Below are 6,000 nucleotides of genomic sequence, written 5' to 3' on the forward strand. Positions count from 1 at the left end.
CCACTTTCGTCTTTGTAGACTCAAGGCTTTTACAGACATCCCGCAACCACAGACAACTATAAGAGTGTCTTTTTTGTATTGCAAAGTTTTTGGTTATTTAATAAATGTTCACAAGAATCTACTTTACCAGTAAAAATTGCTGTTCAAGAGATCTTGTGAATTCTCTTTATCCCTGATATCCACTGGGCTGTTAAAGGATTACTGTTTGAGTTATGTGAACAACAGCCAATTGATGTAAGATGGTTAATATGAGTCTTTTGTTGGCTAATGCAAACACAGAAGTGGCTTAAAACATTCTTTCAAAACCACCTTTTCTTCCACAGCCATCGTCGGTGCTTCCTCCTTTTGAAATATAGCTATGTGGGATGACTTTGCATGAGGTACTTCTGTACTTTTGTGAGATACATACTTGTAAATTCCTTTTACTCGTCTCTTTTCAGCCTTTTGGTTTTGCTCCGAAGGTAATTGCTGACATTAATCAGTTGCAGGCATTGTGAGAGGACAGTCTTGAGATGATGGACTTCATCAAGTGATGTTCTATGAATCATGCACTCACATTTAGTATTTCCTCCTTTTCTTTGTAGTTTTTGCAACTTGCATGTGTAAGAGTCTTGTGTGATTTTAACAGATACTGTATGTGTGTGAGAGAACACCGTGTATGATCTGTCAAATTTCCCCTGCTTTGGAATATCTCACTTACAGGACTTGTGATCATTGTTATTTTTATAACTCCAGCTGTTATTACATTGCACCTGCAAGACATCTGCAAAACAGCCTGCTGTTTTGTGCATTTACTAATGCCATTATAACAGTGCAAAGAAAGATTTATTACAGTATATGCAGATGGTGTAGCTTTCCTTTTTGCATCCTGTTGCTCTCAAGTAATAAAGAGTGTGGCTGGGGCAGCAGGTGCACAGTTTTTACTGCAAGCAGTCTGTATAGCATGATTTCCAACACTAATGATCAAATATAACCAGGATACATTTAGACAAAAACAATTTCCGGTTAACTTGCTTGCCATAATAACATCCTGTATGATCAGCTCATGTCCCATAAATTATTATGATGCATTTTTGGTGGAGATTAGCTGACAGAGAGAGCTGATACATGGATGCAAGCTGGCCTTCTTTATATTACAGCCCTTTATATCCTACAAGCAAACTGTAATGCACTTATATATGTTGTTATTTAAGACAAACTGAGACAGAGGAAGGGTGGAATGGTGGTTTGCACTGTAGTGTCACAGCAAGAAGGTTCTGAGTTCGAATCTACTTTGCTGGCTATTTTCTGTTTGAGTGGAGTTTGTCTGTATGGGTTCCTTCTGCTTAATCTGGCTTTCTCCCAGAGTCCAAAGACATGCTTGTTAGGTTAACTAGTGATTCTAAATTGGCTCTAGACATGCATGGTTATCTGTCTCCTTGTGTCAGTCCTGCAACGGACTAGGAACAGCATACCCTGCCTATTACCCTTTGGCAGCTGGTATAGGCTCCAGATCAACCATGACTCTGAAATTGGATAAGTGGAAGAAAATAGATGGGTGGAAGATAAGATTATTGTCTCCCATAGGAGAAAATCATCCTGGATCAGGCAACTGCTGCATTGAAAATCAAACAACAAAGATCACATAACAAGTAAAAACTTGATAAATAATTAAAAAACAAATATTTCAAAACCTCTTTACACTGTCATTCAGTCATGAGCTGTCCATTCATCAATTTAACCGACGGAAGGAGGAATAAATACTCTAAGTTATCAGATATATTTACACAAAAGGATCTCCAACCAGAGTTCATCAGCCAAACTGTGGACTGTACACAACTTTCTTGGGGAATGAGAAGTTTTGTGTGCTGTTCTTATGATCTTTCCTTATGTTTTAACCAAGCTAGAAATTTGAACTTTATACTTAGCTGTTATACAACAGATGTAGCAGCACTGCATAACGTTTTCTCAGTGGAATATGAAAACCCAGATGGCTTCTGGTATACACACCTTAGTATGAACAAGTATTGGCCCCTTTCTTGATTTCTTCGATGCATATTTGTCATGTGTTTGTTTTAGATTATCAAACAAATCTGAATATTAGACAACGATCAAATGCAGTTTTTAAATGATCGTTTCACTTATTAAGGGAGCAAAGCTATCCAAACCTACCTCACTCTATGTGAAAAAATAATTGCCCTCTAAACTTAATAACTGTTTGTGCCAATATTTGTAGCAAGAGCTATAACAAGCATTAGCAAATATCTATCAGTGAGTGTTTTTACATCAGTGCAGAGGAATTTGCAGGACTGGTGATTATTGTTATTGTTGTCATTGATCGGCTCTTTTCCGAAGTGTTTTAAATCAAGCAATTTTCTGGTCGAGAGCAGAATTCATGGTTTCATCAAAGACAGCAAGGCATTCAGGTTGTAAAGCAGCAAACACTACCACTACCATGTATGATTGTGGTGTTCTTTTCCTGAAATGCTGTGTTAGTTTTATGCTAGACGTAATAGGACTCAAACCTTCCAAACTCAGTCCACACATTATTTTTCCAGAGGTTTTGGCAACCGTTAAGATGTTTTTTTGCCAGATGTGAGATCAGCCTTTGTGTTCTTTTTGGTCAGCAGTAGTTTTTGCCCTGGTTTTTTCTTACTGTTGAATTATGAACATTGACAAGTGAGGTCTACATTTCTTTAGATGTTGCTCTGGGTTCTTGTGACTTCCTACTCATATTTCCTACTCCTACTTCATGGATGGGTTGTCAGTGTTCTTTTGAAGTAACTCTGGTAGGCCAGCTACTCCTGGGAAGGTTCACCACCGTTCCAAGTCTTGTAGATAATGGGTCTAACCATGTTTTGCTGGAGTCCCAAAGTCTTAGAAATGGCTTTGTCACATTTGTTAGACTGAAAAATGTCCCTTACTTTGTTTCTCAGCTGTGTCTTTCGATTGTGGCATAATGTGCTGCTTTTTGAGCTCTTTTATCCTGCTTCCATCATCATCATCATCAACTTTATTTATAAAGCACTTTAAAAACAACCACAGCTGACACAAAGTGCTGTACATTTGAACTGTAAAATAAAATTACATAAGATATAAGTAAAAACCAAATAAAATAAGAGTGAAATCATTAAATAACTACTTCAATTAAAAGAGAAACTAAGTCTCGCTGAGGTTAAAAGCCAAGGAATAAAAGTGGGTTTTAAGACGTGATTTAAAAGTGGACAGTGAAGGGGCCTCTCTAACGTGCATGGGCAAATTATTCCATAATTTTGGAGCCACAATAGAGAAGGCCCTGTCCCCTCTGAGCTTCCTCCTGGATCGGTACCTCCAGGAGCAGCTGGTCAGCTGACCTGAGAGACCGACAGGGTATGTGGGGATGAAGAAGCTCAGAGAGGTAAGGCGGGGCAAGACTATGAAGGCATTTAAAAACAAACATAAGAAGTTTAAAATTAACTCTAAAAGACACAGGCAGCCAGTGCAGAGAGGCGAGCACGGGGGTTATATGCTCTCTTTTTCGAGTTCCTGTTAGGAGTCGTGCAGCCGCATTTTGAACCAGCTGCAGACGTGAGAGCAATGACTGACTGACCCCCACATAAAGTGAGTTACAGTAGTCCAGGCGGGAAGAAATAAAAGCATGGATCACTGTTTCAAGATGCTGCCTCGAAAGAAAAGATTTTACTCTTGCCAGTCGCCTTAAATGATAAAAACTGGACTTCACCACTGCTCTGATTTGGTTGTCCAATTTAAAAATCACTGTCCAACTTAAAACCAAGGTCAGTAACAACAGGTTTAAAATAGACTTCCAGGGATCCTAAAACAACAGAGGAGGACTCACAGGGACCACTGGGTCCAAACACCAACACTTCTGTTTTCTTTTCATTAAAATTTAAAAAGTTTAGAGCCAACCAAGCTTTAATTTCATCTAGACATGTCAAGAGAGGTTTTATGGAGATGCCATCCTTGTGTTTTAGTGGCAAATAAATTTGGCAGTCATCGGCATAACAATGAAATGAGATCCCATGCCTTCTAAGGATAGAACCCAGAGGCAATAGATACAGTGAAAAGAGCAGTGGCCCTAAAATTGAGCCCTGTGGGACGCCGCATGACAGAGGAGCAGAAGACGATTCGTAACCGAGAAGGCTGACAGAGAAAGTTCTGACAAATAAGACCTAAACCAATTAAGTGCAGTTCCACCAATACCCACTGCATCATGTAATCGAGAAATTAGAATATTGTGGTCTACGGTGTCAAAGGCAGCAGTTAGGTCAAGCAAGACAAGAACAACATGGTTACCAGAATCACATGCCAGAAGGATGTCATTAAAAACTCTTAATAATGCAGATTCTGTGCTGTGAAGGGTTTTAAAACCTGATTGAAAAACCTCAAAGATGCCATTATCATCTATAAAATCTTTCAGTTGACTAAAAACAATTTTCTCTAAAACCTTGGAGACTAAAGGCAGCTTGGAAATAGGCCTATAGTTCGCTAAAACTGTGTGATCAAGGCCAGGTTTCTTAAGCAGTGGCTGCACTACTGCATGTTTGAAATTTGCAGGAACCATACCAGAAGACAGACTGCTGTTAATAATTTCAAGGACATACTGTCGTATACTAGGAAAAATTTCTTTAAAGAATTGTGGAGGGACAGGATCCCGTGGGGAACCTGTGGGCTTAATATGGCGAACCACATCCTCTAAAGTGGAGAGCGTCACAAGCTCAAACTGAGTGAAAACAGCAGCGCAAGGGACAGAGACAGAGGGGTCAGATTCAGGAGCTGTGATAAGAGCCCTGGTGGTGACAACCTTTTCAATAAAAAAGTTCAGAAAATCATTGCAAATCTCAGGAGAAACTTCCAGACAGACATTCAATGGCGTATTAAGAACAGTGTCAATGGTCCTAAATAACACACGTGGGTTATGACAGTTGGAAGAAATAATATTTGCAAAATATTCCCTTTTTGCCTCTTTAACAGTGTTCTGGTAGCGATGCCAGCAGTCTTTGAGAATTTGAAATGATACATGCAGTTTATCCTTTTTCCATCTCCGTTCTGCTCGACGACATTCCCTCTTAACAGCACGACTGCTCTCATTAAACCAAGGCTCAGGTTTAGCCTTAGGCTGCCTGGTTTTTAAAGGAGCCACAGAGTCCATGATTTTTGACAACAAGAATAAAACCAGGAATTTAGCTCTTCTGTATCAGAGGAAACAAAGTCAGAAGGGCCGCCGAGCTGATTAAAAGCAGCAGAAAACTGCGCGGCAGTGGCGGGGTTAATAACCCGACAGCACCGAGTAGCAGCGCCAGATTTAACTGCGGTATATGTCAAACCAACGTTGAATAACACAGGCATATGATCTGAGAGTGCACAGTCACAAATCTCCAAGTTAGTGACAGGCAGACCATATGACAGAACAAGGTCCAGTGTGTGTCCGTGCTCATGTGTAGGGCCAGGCACGGACTGTACCAGGCTAAAAGAGTCAATAAGGCTTAAAAAGTCCTTTACCAGTGGCTTATCAGGACAACATACATGTATATTAAAATCTCCAACAATAAGAACACTATCATAGTTGGGCATAATCCCAGCTAAAAAAATCAGAAAAGTCGTTTATGAAGTTCTTATTGTATTTCGGGGGGCGATAGATGACAGCGCAGAAAATCGGGTTTGTATGACTCACCTCAAACGAGGTAAGCTCAAAGCTGGAGAACGAAGGCTGTAGAAAACACTGCTTACATTTAAAATTCTTTTTGTAAACAGTCACTGTGCCTCCACCTCTGCCTGACGTCCGTGGCGAGTTAAAATAGCAACAATCCGCAGGTAAAAGTTCAGATAGAGCACTGGACTCACCAACACTCAGCCACGTCTCAGTCACACACAGAAAATCCAGATCACGGGAACTGAAGAAGTCCCGAAGAATAAAAGTTTTGTTTAAAAGTGATCTGGCGTTCACCAGGCCAATCCTAGCGGGAGCTGGAGTTGGCGCTCGGGGTTCAGGAGGTCCAGAAACCAACCGCAGCGATCTCA

This window comes from Neolamprologus multifasciatus, chromosome 14 (assembly GCF_963576455.1).
Source record: "Neolamprologus multifasciatus chromosome 14, fNeoMul1.2, whole genome shotgun sequence".
Taxonomy (NCBI): Eukaryota; Metazoa; Chordata; class Actinopteri; order Cichliformes; family Cichlidae; genus Neolamprologus; species Neolamprologus multifasciatus.